The following is a 16,733-nucleotide window of genomic DNA, read 5'->3' on the forward strand; positions in this document are numbered from 1 at the left end:
TTTAGATATTTTGCATTTTAATTTATGCAATAAGTGAACCATTTATAGTGAAACGATACACAGATACAAAGAAGGCTGACAGGAATGTAGTAAGGAAAGACATTTAACAAATATTGTCTGGTCCGGGAATCAAACCCGTGACGGCCGTGTGGAGGATTGAAGGCCTCCAATCGTGGGTTGCGCTACCACAACACGACCCTGATGAAGAACATTTTCATTTTAGTTTTTGTTAAACTGAAGGGTTCATTGTGTGACCTCATATTTTGACTTTTTTGTCCAGATCTCCCACAATGCAGTGTGTGCAAAGAGGAGGAGGATCTAAATGAGCTCAGAAACCCGGAGAGAAACTTCACTTCAGATCAAGATCATCCAGAACCTCTGCAGATGAAACTGGAACAACAGGAACCAGAACCTCTGCAGATGAAACGGGATCAAGAGGAACCAGAACCTCTGCAGATGAAACGGGATCAAGAGGAACCAGAACCTCTGCAGATAAAACTGGAACAAGAGGAACCAGAACCTCTGCAGATAAAACTGGAACAAGAGGAACCAGAACCTCTGCAGATGAAACGAGAACAAGAGGAACCAGAACCTCTGCAGATGAAACGAGAACAAGAGGAACCAGAACCTCTGCAGATCAAAGAGGAAGAGGAGCAACTTTCCATCAGTCAGGATGAAGAGCATCTTGTGATGAAACAGGAAACTGATGACATTTTGAACAAACAGCAGAAAACTCAACAGGGACTTCGGAACAAGAAACGAACATGAAAGCTCAACCAGACCAAAATCTATATTCTTGTAAAATTTGTGATGAAACCTTTTCTCAAATAATTCCTTGATGAATCACATGAAAAGTCACACGGCTAAGAAACCTTTCAAATGTTCCACCTGTGGAAAAATTTACCCTTACAAGAGTCGTTTAAATGATCACATGAGAATTCATACAGGTGAAAAACCTTTCTCCTGTGAGACTTGTGGAAAAAGTTTCCAGAGGAAATCTCGGTTAGTTAATCACATCAGAATTCACACGGGTGAGAAACCTTTCTCATGTGAGACCTGTGGGAAAAGTTTCCGGAGTAAACATAAATTAGTTAATCACATCAGAATTCACACGGGTGAGAAACTTTTCTCATGTGAGACCTGTGGAAAAAGTTTCACTCAAATGCAAAGTTTAACTGTTCACATTAGATCTCACACAGGTGAGAAACCTTTCTCATGTGGGATTTGTGGAAAAAGTTTCACTCAAAAACACAACTTAACTTCTCACAACAGAATTCACACAGGTGAGAAGCCATTCTCATGTGAGTCCTGTGGAAAATGTTTCCCTCATAAAAAAAGTTTAACTGTTCACATGAGATCTCACACAGGTGAGAAACCTTTCTCATGTGGGATTTGTGGAAAAAGTTTCACTCAAAAACAGTGCTTAACTTCTCACAACAGAATTCACACTGGTGAGAAGTAGCTTGCATTGATTTATCAGCTGGCTGATTAATAAATGTTGATTTTCTAAATTTTGGGACATTGGTGAGCAGCAGATACATGCATGTGAAGCTGATCTGATTCTTCAATGTTATTGACCTCAGCCACTGTTCTGTTCTCCGCTGTGAGGTTTGACTATTAGACCAGCTCACCATGTCATGTCCGCACCCTTAGTGAAAAGCGAGGAAAATGTTTTGTGTATAGATCCAGTTTAAGTCATCACATGAAGATTCACACGGGTTGGAAGCTTTTATTTTGTAGATTCAGTAGAAAAAGGTTCACTCTAAATAAATGTAACTGTTCACATGAGAACTTGCACAGGTTTGATGGCACAATGTGAACCTCAAGATTCTCAGTAAGTTGCTGTTTGGAAGTGGAGTAATTGCAACCGACTTAAATTCTTAAATGTAGCAGGTTTGCTTACAAAGCATTTTAATCTGGATATTTAGCTGAAATTCGTAAAAATTTTATTCTTCCAGTTTTATATTTCCATTTTATTGAATGAGACTGAGGGAGAGATTGTCTAACAAACAATGAGTTTGAATGCTTTGAGATTTAGACTTCTGAAATTTTGGAGTCTTTATTGTGTTTTTATCCTTTGTACATATTTTTATTTTAATGATTTGGAGAAACGGATGCATTTCTTTGACATGGTTTTAAATAAATTTTCTCCTTACAAAATGGTTTGATGATGTGGATTGAATTTCAGATAAAAAAATCATTGAAACTTTTTCTATAATTTTAGATGATAAAGTATCATAATGATGGTCTTTTTCTATTTTTCTGTTTACTCAAAGACTGTGACAGAATCGATTTACATAAACATAGAGACTGAAATAAAACCTTTTTTTAAAACAAAAAGTAAATCAGGAAAACCTTCATATATAAACAGTTAACTTCTCACATGTCATTAATTTGATTTCAGCACCTCTGAGATCTAGAATTATAAGGCTGAGATATCAAGGTAAACAAAGAGAACCCAGTAGCTGCTGGTAGGGGCCCTCCAGACATTATTACAGAATATAAATAGAAACTGGTTTTATAACTTCAACATCAGACCTACGTTTTTATTCACAAGTGTACGTTAGAAAAATTAATTATTGCCCAAAATTTGACCGCTAGAGGTCACAGTTCAGCCCCGCTCTTCCTCGCCACGGACCCGGTGTCTGAACAACGTGGAGGCAGAAGGACTGGGAATCCTCATAATTAGACCAAGGGCAGCCAGACTCATTAGTTTTGCTAGGTGTTATATTTAGAGGCACAAGAAGGCCTCCTGACACAAAAGACTCAAGTTGAAAACAAAATAAACTCAAAAAGGGCTCTGGGGGCATCAAGGGTAAAAGGGGCAGGGCTCAAGCCCTCTCCAGACCCCCTCTGCATGTGCCTGCATATGAATGCTTGTCTTTCTAAGTTACCATCCAATAAAATATCTGAAAATACAATTTAAACGATGTTAGAAAAGTGGCTCTGCAAACTCCGGCATTATTACTTCCTGCACCTCCTGGTTTTAGCTGTAGATTGTTAATCCACTTTTCTATTTGTTAGGTGAGTTTATTCTAAATTAACTTCCTTGTGACCGACTACCTTCAAAACACAAAGATAAAGTTTTTCTTTCTCTCTATTAGAATGGTTGGAACAACCACACATGGCACAGACTTAAGACATTTTGATGTTTAAGTCAAAATGCCTAAATGTGCTGCATTGACTTTCTGACCCCCACCTCCATGGTAAGGCATCGGTGCTACATCATCTGAAACCCAGCAATTTATGGGAAAAAGAATAATACACTGCTTTAAAATGTAAAATACTTTATTTCAAGTCATACATGTAAAAGTCAACAATGTAAAAGCTGAACTCAATAACTACATGACACAGAACTGCAAGACACCTGAAATCCACAGAAATTAAACCTTCCTGAAGACATTCCCCTCTTTAACTTCAGTATCTAATGGGACACTGATGGGAACCTTAAGTACAAATGTGACTGAGAAATAAAACAAAAAACTGATTTTAGAAAAACAAAGCTGGTAGACAAAAATGGACCTCAAGTCTAATTTAGTACAAGACATTCAGAGCATCGACTTGGCTTTGGATGAATGAATATTTTTGTGCAGAATTGGCATGGATTTAATTTATAAGTAAAGGTAAGATGGGAAAAAACATGTTTTTGTTTAGTTTTTTTTAAAGAAATGTGCATTTTGTGGGCCACAGTCTGTATGTCTAAAGAATTCAGTAAAGTAGAAATGTTAGCTAATCTACCACAGCAATGATTTATTAATAAAACACTAAGACTAAAACAAACTACTGCAAAAAACTCAATGTTCTGTTCTGTGACCAAAATTCTTTCTTTTTTTATGTTAAATCCTAAAACATGGCATTGTTATCAGTTGCTATTGCAACGAGTCTGCATGTAGCTTGGGTGATGCAGAGTGAGAAAGTGGTTTAGGTTTCTCCCTTTGCTGTGGATCATAACACGAAACAATACCTACATTTCTAAGTTTCACCTGGTTACTACAGCTATGGATGACGTGTAAAGAACGGTCTTTCTGCCCTCCAGCGTTGTATGCATGAGCAAAATTTCTGAGTAACCAATAACATACATGGTGTCTGTATTTATACATCGTAAAGCCTCACCGCACGTCACTGTTTTGCATCCATATGAATCTTTATGTGTTTAAGTAATTGTTGTTTCATCCTGAAACTCTTTCCACAGGTCCCACATGAGAAAGGCTTCTCACCTGTATGAATTCTCATATGCCGAGTTAAAGTCCCTCTGACACTGAAACTCTTTCCACAGGTCTCACACCAGAAAGGCTTCTCACCTGTGTGACTTCTCATATGCCGAGTTAAAGTAACTCTGTCACTGAAACTCTTTCCACAGGTTGAACAAATGAAAGGCTTCTCACCTGTGTGAATTCTCATATGCCTAGTTAAAGTCGTTTTTGTCTGTAACTCTTTCCACAAGTCCCACATGAGAAAGGCTTCTCACCTGTATGAATTCTCATATGCGCAGTTAAATTCGCTTTTACACTGAAACTCTTTCCACAGGTTGAACAAGTGAAAGGCTTCTCACCTGTGTGAATTCTCATATGCTGAGTTAAAGCCGTTTTTACATTGAAACTCTTTCCACAGGTCCCACAAGTGAAAGGCTTCTCACCTGTGTGAATTCTCATATGTTTAGTTAAAGTCCCTCTTTCATTGAAACTCTTTCCACAGGTTGAACAAGTGAAAGGTTTTACTCCTGTGTGAATTCTCATGTGTGTCTTCAAGTTACTGTTTCCAGAAAAGGTTTTATCACAAATTTTACAAGAATATATTTTTTGCCCTTTGTGAGTTTTCTTCTGCGGTTTTTGTTTCTCAGCATCAGTTCTGTCTTTCTGCTGTTTGGTTTTCTCATATCTCTCCTTTGGTTTCTGTTCTTCCTTTCTCTTTTTCCTGGGTCTTCAGAATTGCTTCCTTCCTGATCCTGGTTCTCAGTTTCTGCAGAGCCATGAGAGATGAGTTGGTTCCTCTGTGGTTTTGTGTCATTGAGAATCTCCTCTTCTTCACACACACAACATGGAAGATCTGGGAAATAGACAAAAAAAAAAAAGTTTTTTAAATGTCAATCAAACAAGAAATCCACTTTGATGCCTTCATGTATCGAAACAGGATTTTCTTAGGTTATTCTAAAATTACAATCTTACAAGAATGAACATTAACTCAACTAAGAAGTTAATGTTCTATGTTCTAGAACATTGGATGTTCTAGAATGGAACTATGACCAGAACTAGTTTCATTCTGGTCATTGCTCCATTCTAATGACCAGACTGGAACTATTCTTGAGTCAAAATATGATATTAAGGATCTCCAGGTGAGCAAATAAGATGGCAATCGCTTAATCTAGTAGCTTCCTGACAAATATTACATAAAATCTTCTTCCTCCATGTAGAGAGAGGAAGAAGACGCCTACATGGAGGAGGAGTCAGATGTTCAGGTCACCTGACTTTTGGACATGTACCCTGACCACACACGGTGTCGCAATCCGACTGGGAGATTGTGGACCAACACTGGTGGTGATGCGGGCTGTGTGCCTGTAATGGGCGCAGGGGAAGTGCACCCATTATATGTCACCAGATATATATCACATTAAAGAGTGACATAAAATGCCTAAAGGGAAACCATAAAGTAATTTTTAATCTCACCCGCTGATATTGTCAGACATTGCTCCGCTCACACACTCAACACAAACGTTCAAAAGCACAACTAAATCTCAGCCTTTACTTTCCTGGGATTCACAGCAGAATTGGTAGCATTGGGTGATTGTTGTTAATCGCACACATGCAGAAAATAATGGCAAAATGAACCAATTGAAAATATTTGACATGAATATTGGACAATTTGGAAGATTAAATATGAAAGGTGAAAATGTACAATGATAAAATTATTTAACGAGTTTATTTAAGACACAAGTTAGTTAATAAGTCATTTACTAAGTTTACATTATGAAAATGGAAATTTAGCAGCCAGACAAGACAGTTACTAAATATGCTTTTGATTGTTGTGATCATTATTATCACCTGGTTGCAGTTCCTGTCAGGTCACCATAAAATAATTCCCCAATGAAAGTGGAGGGCGGGGCTTTGGGCGGGTCTAACACTGACCTTCTTTAACTTAAATTTGAGCCGTTATTCTGTCAGAATAGCTGACATGCATTGAGTACAAATGAGCATTAAGAGGCGCTGTCAGCTCAGCATATGTGACAAGATAAAGAGAAAGTCAATAAATATTTTCTAGTGATAACTGGATGGATAGTAGCGTTGCTGTAAACAAATATTTCAGTAACTGAGTAATCTATTAATTATTCTTATGATTAATCAAGTAATCGGATTAAAAACGTATATAAAATAAAATATTGGTAAATCTGCTATAACACCAGTGTTACTATCAGATATCAATATCAATCCAATTTTTCATATTGGAGCATCCCTAACAGTCATTTCTTTGTAGTTTAGAAAACTGACCTGTAACAATAACATCAAATAACATAACATTGGAAGATGCACATTCTAGGCTAAACAATCACAGAGAAGTTTGATAGGGGAATTAAAAAACTGTGTCGGCGATATTCAGGGTGCACAGTGGGTCAGGAGAGGAACCGCAGACCCGTCAGAACCTAAAGAACCAGACATCAGTCTCTTCATCCCTCAGTGATAGAGACTGAGAAATAATATGAATGGCAATTTACAGAACAAATCATACAAATAGGTTAATAAATATTGCGAAGAGAAACCGACTCAGAGACAGTGCAATAATATTAGCCTGCATGATCTTTTCCTCTCAGGTTAGGGCTCTGCTTTGCTGCACAAGCATCAGACTTTTCCCTGCAATAAGCTTCTAGCTATTTTTATTACTTATTAGCCATGTTTAGGACCCTGAATGCAGGAAGTCAATGTAAGACCACATTGTAATGATGCCCCACATGCTACTAGCAGCATTTAGGCTAACATTAGCATTTAGGCTCATTTTAGATTATACACTAATTTTAACAAACTGAATGGAGGAAGTCCATATTAGTCAACATGCTTGTGACTTTCCACAGGTTATTGACTATAATTCAGCTTAGCTTAGCATTGATGCTAATTGTTAGAATCAGAGCGCTGGGTCCAAACTGGGGCCACACTTTAGCAGGCCCTGGTTACATTTCTCCAGGGATTTTCTATTTTTACTTAATTTAAGCAGATTCTTTAAATATGTCTACGAACAGAACGATTATTTATCTGTAAAAACTCTCTTTAACCTGACTAATCAGTAAACCGTGAAGCTGTTTCGTACCTATCCGGTGCAAGATGATCTTGGGTATCCGGGTAAAATCCATCAGTCTGCGCTGATCGTCCATCTCTTCCTCCATCTTAACGTTGATTTCTTTCCACTCTGTGAATGTTTCTTCAGCAGGAGTTTCCTGCTGCTTGATAAACTCTCTGAGGCTGAACTGAAGACATTTTTACTGAAAACACGGAAAAAATTAGCTAAACCTCAAACTCTTCTCCAAACGACCGTCTAACAAAGGAAAAGCTAAAGCGAGCCCGCGTGCTCTGTTTTCATCTTCCCCGCCTTCTTCTTCTTCTTTTTTTCATGGCGGTTGGCAAGAAACTTATTGATGTGAATTACCGCCATCTACTGGAATGGAGTGTGAAACGGGATGCTACATAAATATTCTCCCACACCCAAATATTATTATTATTATTATTATTATTATTATTATTATTATTATTATTATTATTATTATTATTATTATTATTATTATTATAAATAAAATATTCTTTCTACCAATTTCGTTTTCTTAAGGTGATTTATTAAATAAAAAATATATTCAGAAATGTTCCCCGTGTTTCACTGGAACTGTACTGAAGAAACTGAACGATTCAAAAGTTCCGCTTTAATATACCACATTTTCTTTCATATTTTAATTTATTGAGCATGATTAGATCTGTTTAATTAGAACAAAGCACGTACAGTTATTATATCGACACAGGAGGTTTTAGTTTGTAGGTTCTGATTCATTTTTAAAGTTAAACAGTATGAAGCCACATGTGGTTTAGAGTAATGTATTCAACTTGAACATTTGAAATAAAATTAAAAAAAACGTCTCACAATAGATAACTGACTTCAAACACACATTTATGAAATACAACTTTTTTGTTGTTGGTCTGATTCCATGTTATTGAACATGACTGTTTAAACATACTCCTGCATATGAAATCCATGGAAATGAATTCAGTCGCACAGACCGTAGAAAAATAGCTCTTTGAAGGTGTAGTACCAGGTTCTTGTCAGTAGGTGGCAGCATAAAGGGGCTTCTGTGTCACATTTCTGATTTAAAATGTTTTTATTATACATTGAAAGTTTAATATAAACATTTTACATATATTTAAAAAAAACGTTAGTAAATGCGTTTAAAAAAACATAAAACTTAATAATTAATTAAAATGACTTGAAAAAAATTATACTGTGTTTCACTCGGATCAACTGAGGAACTGAATGAATAGTAATGGAAAAAAGGAAATGAATCAGAAAGAATTTACTCTAATTTGCTATCACTCTTAGTTACCAAGGTAATCAAACAGTTATTGTCATCATCAGTGTTTTTCCAGACTGATCTGAGCTGATCGTTCATCTCTTCCTCCATCTTAACGTTGATTCATTTCCACTCTGTGGATGTTTCTTCAGCAGGAGTTTTGACTAAACCACAGGTGTCAAACTCCAGTCCTCAAGGTGACCTGCAGTGTTTAGATGAGCCACAGGTACAAAACACTGCAATGAAATCACCATAATTACCTCCTCCTTGTGTGGATCAGATCTGCAGAGCCTTAATGACCTAATTACTCTATTCAGGTGGTGCAGCAGAGGCTCAGCTAAAGGTTTCAGGCATCAGCCCTCCAGGACTTTAAAAGAAGAGACTCAGCAGAAAATTTAAAGCCAAACTAATAATCACTTCCAGTTTCTTCAGCACAGCAACAGTGAAACACGTGAAAAATAAAAACAGAGCAATGTCTGGCTTTACTTTTCCTCTTGAAGACTGTTTTGCAGTTTAGTTAAATGTTTCCGTGTTTTCAGTAAAAATGTCTTCAGTTCAGCCTCAGAGAGTTTATCAAGCAGCAGGAAACTCCTGCTGAAGAAACATTCACAGAGTGGAAAGAAATCAACGTTAAGATGGAGGAAGAGATGGACGATCAGCGCAGACTGATGGATTTTACCCGGATACCCAAGATCATCTTGCAGCGGATAGGTACGAAACAGCTTCAGTAGCTGTCATTATTTTAATTGATTGTATACATTGATATTAATTTAATTGGTGAATCAATAAAACCAGAGCACACAGAGCATGCTCATTGCTCTGTGATAGTTCTGTGCTGCCTGGCTTCATGCAGCAGGAGAAAAAGTGAGAACTGTCACAGTGTTTGGTTATTTCTGCTTGTTGCTCCTTGGTCTGTGTTCATGATGGAGCGTTGTTTACCACTAGTGCATTGCCTTAATTGCTATGTTTAAATATGGGAATCCTTTCCTCTTTCATCCAGTTTTCACTCTGCGCCGTTGTTTTTTATTTTTAACCAGTTATGAGGAAAAGTGGTGAAACTTTAAACTGCGACTGTCAGTTGCTCAACTCGTTGCTAGGTAACCAGAGTGTTTTTTTAACTTTATTTCAAACAAATAACATGAACATACATACAGATGTTAATTCAAACGTTATAATTAAATCAAATCAAGAATAATTACAGATATTGAAGGTGTTGATTTTAAACTCTAGAAAGTTAAATAAATATATATACATTGGCAAAATAAAATATGTACTTTTTACTATATTGTACCAAAATTTAAAGTTTTTACCAATTTCTTATTGTTAAAGTTTTTCAACAGAGCCAATATACAAACGGATTGTTCGTACTCGGCTGGAGTCCAGTTTAAAAAACCATCTTACTGGCTCCTCACCTGGGATTTTCTTTCACTGCGCCTGTTTTCTCTATTTTTCAGTCTAAACTCTTGGTTTTTTACTTTTCTCCGTCTCGTCCTGCTGCATTTCCTGCAATGAATTACTGCTTCTTTTTACTCTTGCCTTGTCTGGGTAACCGCTCTCAACCGTCCTCACTTTGACGCCATCTTTAACGTTCGGTTCGTTCCAGAATCGCATCAGCGAGCCGAGCTGCATTCAGTCGTAAAGTTTGTTTTTATTCAAACTTCAGCAGTTTTCTTGTTGTCCTTCTGAGGTGGTGACATCAGTTTGTGACATCACAGAATTTGATGTCACAAAGAGTGATGCACCCTTTGTGGAGAGACAATGCATCACTTCTGAATCTACGGTCATAGCTATTGCAGCAGTTGGAGAGAAAGCACAAGGATTGTATTATTCGCGTGTTAGTACAGTTAGTACCTTTTCTGATCGATTTTCAAATTTGTCCTGAGAGAAAGAGTTAAAAATGAATAAGAGCAGTAAGATGAATAAGTCTACTGATTGCAAAGACAAGAATTGCAACGGATCATAGCGAGACAGACGCAGCAGCTCAATGACATTTTGAAACAAGTCAGCATGATGTCCATTGAGCGAAAGTCTCTGCTGAAAGCCAATGAGGAGCTGAACATCCAAGTTCTCAACGTGAAAAAAGCTGCGCTTGAAGTAGACGCTCTCCTTCGGCAGAAAGACGAAGACTTGAAAAAACAGTTGGAGGCAAATAAAACTTTAAAGGAAGATATCGCCGATCTAGAGAAGAAACAGGCCACCTTGGAGGAGAAATATACTGCCTTAAAGATCGAAAAGACTGCCTTGGAGGAGAGAAACACAGCGTTAGAGACACAAAACACATCTTGGAGAAGAAGAATGACGATCTGGAGAAAAAATATATTGCACTGGGTCAGAAAAACGCAGCCTTAGAGATCGAAAAGAGAGCTTTGGAGGAGAAAAACTCTGCCTTGGAGAAAATGAAGAGCACTCTGGAGAAAAAAAGCATCGCCTTGGAGCTAAAGAACACCGCCATGGAGAAGGAAAAGACCGCTCTGGTGCAAGAAAGTACCGCGCTGGAGCAGGCAAACACTTCCCTGCAGAAGGTAAACACCGCCTTGAAGCAGAAAAGTACCGCTCTGGAGCAGAAAAGCACCTTCTTGGATGAGAAAATCAATACCTTGGAGCAGCAAAAACGGGCCCTGGAGCAGAAAACCACTGCCTTGGCACAAATAAACACCACCTTCAAGCAAGAAAACACCACCCTGGGTCAGAAAAACGCCGCTTTGGAGGAGGTTAAAATCTCTCTGGAGAAGGAAAACACCGGCCTGAAGCTGAAAAGCTTCGCTCTGGAGAAAAGAAGCGCTGCCTTGGTGAAAATGAGCACCGCCCTGCAGCTGAAAAGCTTGGCCCTGGAGCAGAAAACCATCGCCTTGGAGAATATAAACACCGCCTATGAACAGGAAAACACCGACCTGAAGCTGAGAAGTCGCGGAAATGTCTCGGAAGAGGAAAAGCAGACCAAAAAGACGAGGACAGAGTAGAACAGCAGAACCGGCAGCCACCTGAAGAGGAAACCCACGAAGACAGCCAGTCGGTTTCAGACCAGCCACAGGAGCAGCGGTCAGTAATCGCACGTCTGATCGGAGGGATCTCCAATTCTATTCTGCACACATACCGAGCAGGTACTGCGAAGTACTGGGTTGAATTCTAATTAGAAAGGACTGCAGTGTCAAGGGAGCTTGACACTTAGGGGCTGATGGCAGAAGATGCTGGCAGGAGAGCTTGGGCCCGCAGGACTGCGGTGCCATGGGAACTTGAGGCCTCGAGTTCCCAGACCATCAGATTCTAATCTCCTTGTCGCCAGGTCATCAGATACTCTCCGGCTGACCTCCGGGGCTTCATGCCGAGTCTTTTTGCACGAATATTGCATGTTCTCCCCTTGCTTGTGTGGGTTCTCCGGTACTCCGGCTTCCTCCCAAAGTCCAAAAGCATGACTGATAGGTTTATTGATCCTCTAAACCCATCCTGAGGTGTGGATCTAATTTTTTGTTTACTGATGCTGATCAAGTCTATCGCAATATATATTGTTGTTTAGTTGCCATGAGAGAGGGAGTTGATTCCAGATTTCAGGATCAGAGTTCAATAGATATTTCAAATGTTTAATATTTTATCAGATGTTTTTGAGATTGATTGATGTTTTTTGTTATTGATGAATTATTCAGATCTTGGTGTTTTTTTTATCATAATCTATCTTCTGCCTTTGACCTTTCTCCTGATGATAACAAAATACATCAATCGATCTCAAAAACATCTGATAAAATATCAGTCAAATTCAAAAATACTCTTTTGACCCCAAATTGAAAATAAATGTTGAAGCTCATATGAATTCAAGTTTTTTAAAGAGTTATTGTTGTTTACATGTTGTCCATGTAAACCTATTCACACCAGTGGAGTCTAAAAAAATCAGCTTCAAAACATCAGGAAATGATGTAAAACACCACTAATGTGTATCTACATGTTTCAGTGGATCGGTGTAATAAATATCGACCTGAACAGGATAACTTATCTGCTCCTGCTGATTGGTTTAAAGGCTCACATTGATTTCCAATATCAGTCAGTGAGGCGGCGCACCTCGTTCTTTGGGTCTCAAACCGGATCCGGCTTAGACTTAGACTTCCTTTATTGTCATTGTACAAAAAAAAACACAAGGTGAATCTTGACAACGAAATGTCGTTACTTGGCTACCAGTGTAGCAGAGCTAAAACCTTATACTACACAATAAATAAATAAATACAATACAAGTGCCATAGAATACACAGGTTCAGTGTTGTGAAAAAAACTAAAGTGCATGTATTGACCATGTCCATGGGGGGGGTGATTTGGGGTGTGTGTGTGTGTGTATGTGTATGTGTGTGTGCGTGTGTGTGTGTGTGTGTGTGTGTGTGTTGTGTGTGTGTGTGTGTGTGTGTGTGTGTGTGTGTGTGTGTGTGTGTGTGGAGGGGTGTTATGTGGCGTTAAGCAGTCTGATGGCCCGGGGGAAGAAACTGTTCAGTAGTCTGGTTGTTCTGCACAAGATGCTGCAGAACCTTCTTCCAGACGCCAGGGGGGAAACAGTCCATGGTTGGGGTGGGTGGGGTCGGAGAGGATCTGGTGAGCGCGGGATAGGCAGCGCCTCTCTGCGATGTCCTTGATGCAGGGGCAGAGCCCCCGTGATCTTCTCCCCTGTCCTCACCACCCTCTGTAGAGACTTCCAGTCAGAGGCCCTGCAGCTCCCAGACCAGATGGAGATGTAGCTGGTCAGTTGGCTCTCGATGGTCCCTCTGTAGAAGGTCTGAAGGATGGGGGGCGGGAGGGATGCTCTCTTCATCCGACGCAGGAAGTGCATGCGCTGCTGGCCCTTCTTCACCAATGAGGAGATGTGGGGAGACCAGCTGAGGTTGTCGTTGATGTGCACCCCCAGGAACTTGGTGGTGCTGAAGACCTCCACTGCTGAGTCGTTGATGAGGAGTGGTGTGTGGGTGGGTCTGTATTTCCTGAAGTCCACTTCTCATGTTCTGTAACTACCAGCCACGGGACCTCTCCATCTCCATACTGTGCTGTTCCCCCATGATGTTTACCCTGTGGTCTTCCACTGCCTGCTGGTCTCTCTAACGGATACTTGGGTACCCTGCCGATGATCTACGGACCAAAGGTGTTTTCCCGGGAGCTGGCCGAATCCACAGGCGTGGTCATGACCTTCTTCCTCGCTCTGGGGCAGGCTGTTGAATCTGTGTTCAACGGCTCACATTGATTTCCAATATCATCAGTGAGGCGGCGCACCTCGTTGTTTTGGTCTCAAACCGGATCCGGCTGCGTCTCTTCCATGTTTAAATTCTGCTCTGCTGCTTATCCTGCTGCTTTTTCTCCAGCAGTTTACCCCTTAATCCTCACATCTGACTCTCACGGTGGATTTCAATCCACCGTTTTCTCTCACTTTCCCCTGATAAGGTTTGCTCACCACTTTCACTTCAGTGCCGCTAAATAGTGAACCATTTATAGTGAAACGATACACAGACCGGCAGCTTGTGCTCATTAAATGTGTGCAGCGATACGCTCCTATTTCATAAGATCTTGTTCTGTTTAGATATTTTGCATTTTAATTTATGCAAATAAGTGAACCATTTATAGTGAAACGATACGCAGATACAAAGAAGGCTGACAGGAATCTGGTAAGGAAAGACATTCAACAAATATTGTCAGGTCCGGGAATCAAACCCGTGACGGCCGTGTGGAGGATTGAAGGCCTCCAATCGTGGGTTGCGCTACCACAGCACGACTCCCGATGAAGAACATTTTCATTTTAGTTTTTGTTAAAGTGAAGAATTTTTTGTGTGACCTCACATTTTGACTTTTTGTCCAGATCTCCCACAATGCAGTGTTTGCAAAGAGGAGAGGATCTAAATGAGCTCAGAAACCCGGAGAGAAACTTCACTTCAGATCAAAATCATCCAGAACCTCTGCAGATAAAACTGGAAAAACAGGAACCAGAACCTCTGCAGATTAAACGGGATCAAGAGGAACCAGAACCTCTGCAGATGAAACGGGATCAAGAGGAACCAGAACCTCTGCAGATGAAACGGGATCAAGAGGAACCAGAACCTCTGCAGATGAAACTGGAACAAGAGGAACCAGAACCTCTGCAGATGAAACGAGAACAAGAGGAACCAGAACCTCTGCAGATGAAACAGGAACAAGAGGAACCAGAACCTCTGCAGATCAAAGAGGAAGAGGAGCAACTTTCCATCAGTCAGGATGAAGAGCATCTTGTGATGAACAGGAAACTGATGACATTTTGAACAAACAGCAGAAAAACTCAACAGGGACTTCGGAACAAGAAACGCACATGAAAGCTCAACCAGACCAAAATCTATATTCTTGTAAAATTTGTGATGAAACCTTTTCTCAAAATAATTCCTTGATGAATCACATGAAAAGTCACACGGCTAAGAAACCTTTCAAATGTTCCACCTGTGGAAAAATTTACCCTTACAAGAGTCGTTTAAATGATCACATGAGAATTCATACAGGTGAAAAACCTTTCTCCTGTGAGACCTGTGGAAAAAGTTTCTCTCAAAAGCAAGCTTAACTGTTCACATGAGATCTCACACAGGTGAGAAACCTTTCTCATGTGGGATTTGTGGGAAGAAGTTTCACTCAAAAAAACAACTTAACTTCTCACAACATAATTCACACAGGTGAGAAGCCATTCTCATGTGAGGCCTGTGGAAAATGTTTCCCTCATAAAAAAAGTTTAACGGTTCACATGAGATCTCACACAGGTGAGAAACCTTTCTCATGTGGGATTTGTGGAAAAGGTTTCACTCACAAACATAGATTAACTTCTCACATCAGAATTCACACTGGTGAGAAGCCATTCTCATGTGAGGCCTGTGGAAAATGTTTCCCTCATAAAAAAAGTTTAACTGTTCACATGAGATCTCACACAGGTGAGAAACCTTTCTCATGTGGGATTTGTGGAAAAGGTTTCACTCACAAACACAACTTAACTTCTCACAACAGAATTCACACTGGTGAGAAGTAGCTTGCATTGATTTATCAGCTGGCTGATTAATAAATGTTGATTTCCTTAATTTTGGGACATTGGTGAGCAGCAGATACATGCATGTGAAGCTGATCTGATTCCTCAACGTTATTGACCTCAGCCACTGTTCTGTTTCTCGCTGTGAGGTTTGACTATTAGACCAGCTCACCATGTCATGTCTGCACCCTTAGTGAAAAGTGAGGAAAATGTTTTGTGTACAGATCCAGTTTAAGTCATCACATGAAGATTCACACGGGTTGGAAGCTTTTATTTTGTAGATTCAGTAGAAAAGGTTCACTCTAAATAAATGTAACTGTTCACATGAAACTTGCACAGGTTTGATGGCACAATGTGAACCTCAAGATTCTCAGTAAGTTGCTGTTTGGAAGTGGAGTAATTGCAACCGACTTAAATTCTTAAATGTAGCAGGTTTTGCTTACAAAGCATTTTAATCTGGATATTTAGCTGAAATTCTTAAAAATTTTATTCTTCCAGTTTTATATTTCCATTTTATTGAATGAGACTGAGGGAGAGATCGTCTAACAATGAGTTTGAATGCTTTGAGATTTAGACTTCTGAAATTTTGGAGTCTTTATTGTGTTTTTATCCTTTGTACATATTTTTTTTTAATGATTTGGAGAAATGGATGCATTTCTTTAACATGGTTTTAAATAAATTTTCTGCTTACAAAATGGTTTGACGATGTGGATTGAATTTCAGATAAAAAGTCATTGAAACTTTTCTATAATTTTAGATGATAAAGTATAATAATGATGGTCTTTTTCTATTTTCTGTTTAGTCAAAGACTGTGACAGAATCGATTTACATAAACATAGAGACTGAAATAAACCTGTTTGAAACAAAAAGTAAATCAGGAAAACCTTCATATATAAACAGTTAACTTCTCACATGTCATTAATTTTGATTTCAGCACCTCTGAGATCTAGAATTATAAGGCTGAGATATCAAGGTAAACAAAGAGAACCCAGTAGCTGCTGGTAGGGGCCCTCCAGACATTATTACAGAATATAAAAGAAACTGGTTTTATAACTTCAACATCAGACCTATGTTTTATTCACAAGTGTACGTTAGAAAAAATTAATTATTGCCCAAAATTTGACCGTTAGAGGTCACAGTTCAGCCCCGCTCTTCCTCGCCACGGACCCGGTGTCTGAACAATGTGGAGGCAGAAGGACT

General features: G+C 39.3%; 1 pseudogene; it reads left to right on the top strand.

The window, feature by feature from the left end:
- Positions 1-818: 818 nt before the first annotated feature.
- LOC129376547 (gastrula zinc finger protein XlCGF8.2DB-like) lies at positions 819-15,536 on the top strand (annotated as a pseudogene).
- The last annotated feature ends 1,197 nt before the right edge of the window (positions 15,537-16,733 follow it).

Source organism: Poeciliopsis prolifica, unplaced genomic scaffold, assembly GCF_027474105.1.
Source record: "Poeciliopsis prolifica strain line A6 unplaced genomic scaffold, Auburn_PproV2 SCAFFOLD044, whole genome shotgun sequence".
In the NCBI taxonomy this organism is placed as follows: domain Eukaryota; kingdom Metazoa; phylum Chordata; class Actinopteri; order Cyprinodontiformes; family Poeciliidae; genus Poeciliopsis; species Poeciliopsis prolifica.